Source organism: Nannospalax galili, unplaced genomic scaffold (genome assembly GCF_000622305.1).
Source record: "Nannospalax galili isolate Female #2095 unplaced genomic scaffold, S.galili_v1.0 scaffold599, whole genome shotgun sequence".
NCBI classification, from domain to species: domain Eukaryota; kingdom Metazoa; phylum Chordata; class Mammalia; order Rodentia; family Spalacidae; genus Nannospalax; species Nannospalax galili.
This window is the reverse complement of record NW_008343079.1, coordinates 2603111-2605704: the sequence shown is the minus strand read 5'-3', so window position 1 is coordinate 2605704 and position 2594 is coordinate 2603111.

Sequence of the window (2594 nt, the reverse complement as noted above, 5' to 3'; positions counted from 1 at the left end):
GGATCCAAAGCCCTCTTCTTACCTTTGCGGGCAGTGTATGACATGAATGCACTTACATACGTGCAGGTAATACACTCCTACACATAAAATAAAAATAATAAATAAAATATTTTAAAGATTGAAATGAGGTGATCCCAGTACTCAGGAAGCAGAGGCAGACCAATCTCTGTGAGACTGAGGGCAGCCTGGTCTACATATCAATTTCCAGGCTGGCTGGGACTATAGGGATAAACAAATAAACTAATTGAAATGCAAGAAGAGAGGAAAGTAATATAAAATTTGAGTCATTATTCCCTATAACAAGTAGTTAATAGGTCACATATGAAGTTACGCATCAAAGACTAACAAGAGGTGTCTGCTGTTTAGAATGTGGAACTAAACAGGTCATCATCGGAGGGAAACAAATGAATGGAGATAGTTTCTGAGGCTGTGTGGGGAGGCTAGAGAAGGTCCTGCTGGCTTTTTTTTTAAGTAAGCTTTTCTTGCTTAGCTCTATTTGACTTGAAAAAAAAAAACACGTGTGTGCAATGTTTAGGCAAAAATGAAGTCACTAATATTGAAAGTGTCAGGACTGGGTGAAATTCGTAGAAAGGAAGTGCAAATGGTGTTAAGTGGACCTAGGACCTAACTCAGAACTCTCCAAAACTTAGACCCTGACCTAAGAAAGAGGATGTGTTAGCAAAGTAGGCTGTGAAGGGAGGTGTGAGAGGAAATGGAGCAATTCTGGCAAAGACTTTCCAAGTGGAGTTGGGAAGTTGCAAGAGGACAAAGTTCACACCTACTAAAGGTTCAACCCCAAAATCGGTAGACCCGGATAAGCAACTAAGTCTGTGTCCCTAGACCTTAACAGTTGGAATGCCCTCATGAACTCACCATCAGATGGGTGTGCAGTTTAGGATTTCTGCACAGCCAATGAACTGCTTACATAAACATCTGCTTTGTAAATCCTCACTAAAAAATAAAATTAAAAAATCCTCTTCTGCATTTGCAGTATGGGCCACTATTCTGGGCTGCCTTGATTCAATGTACCCAAGCTGCAATTCTTTGTTTCCTAAATAAACGCTATTTCCGTTGAGCTCTATGTCAATCTTCTTCCGTTAACAAGGGGAAACAAGAGTGAGACGGTCAGAGGAGCCAAGAGAAGGATGGTGGTTCAAACAGGAACGAGTGCTCACCTGAGGACTGTGGACCCTGGAAAATTATGAGGCTTGAAATTATTCTGGGGATTAGATTGATCTTTTCCCCCAGTGTGGATTTACAGTGGGTGACTGTCAATATATCGCTTGTGGTGGCCTTTCAAACTCTGTCCCCAATGGAGAAGAGCTTTCTGACTCATGTACCAGGTGCTCTGTGTGCAGGAGCTGTTTGGGTGAGCCAATGTGTGTTCTCAGGGATTTTGTGATCCTGTTATTAAATACAACCATTAATAAAATTAAATTAGATAAACCGTCAACTGAATAAAGTATCATTACTTTCTTTGCATGTAGGTCCTGGGCGGTTGAATCCAGGGGCTCATTCATGCCAGGCAAATAGTCTACCACAGCATTGCTTCTCTAGTCCCCTAAAAATTATCTTTATAGCCTGGTCTCCATAGCTAATCCAAGTCAGCTGTAGCTACAGGGAGACCCTGTCCCAAAAAGACCAAGAAAAAAAAAAAAAGTCTAGAGAGAACTGAAAAAGACATTTGGACATCAACAATAAAAGATACTAAAATAGCTCTCCTAGCCTGCACTACTATCCTCAGGCCTCTTGGGGTAAGTCTATAGCGCAGCTCTCAGCGCCGGGACTCCCTAAGCCACATTCACCCTTCCATCGCCCCCCTCCCCTTCTATACTCCTAGTTTGGGCCCTGCGCCATTCCTAGTCTTCGGGCCCCAGACACCTGGGGAACAAATACTGCTTCCTGACCCTTCTCACCCAGACCAATTCAGTGCCTTTCTTGGGCCTCAGGTGTACTGCTTCTGGTACTCCCCCGCCCTCACCTCCCTCTACTTCCCTGGTCCTGCAACACCTGCCAGCCTCTTTCTGGGACTGACAGCCTCTTGCTGGGGCTCCGAGGCTTACCTTTCCGCTCCCTGATCCTTTGCACCCTGTACAACCCAGCTACTCAACCCACTCCCTGGGAAATCTTGGGGCTTCTTCCCTCCCCATCTGCCTTTGCATCTCTGCGTGGCATGGCCACGGCCAGGGTCTCAGGTCAGGCCAACACCCAAGTTCCTGAGGCCAAAAGCATTCTTAGAAGATTCCAGACCTAAGGAGAAAGTCTGAAAACTTCTGATCCACATTGGAATTGGGCCACCGCGGAACTCCTGAAGACAAAATCAATCCGGCCACGACAATATAAAATCAAAAGAGAGAACCAGAAGCTTAGATGAACCAGCTCTTCATACCCAAAAAGTAAACCACAAAGACACATAAAGCTCAAAAAAAAAGAAGCAGAACTAAACTTGAAGGCCCGAGTATCACACAAGAGTCAGAAACTACAAAAGAAATTCACATGTCAAAATCACAGAGAAAAAATAATAACATGAAAAACCAAAATAACATATCCCCACCAAATACCAGTAATCCTCTAGAGGAGCACAATGAGAATCC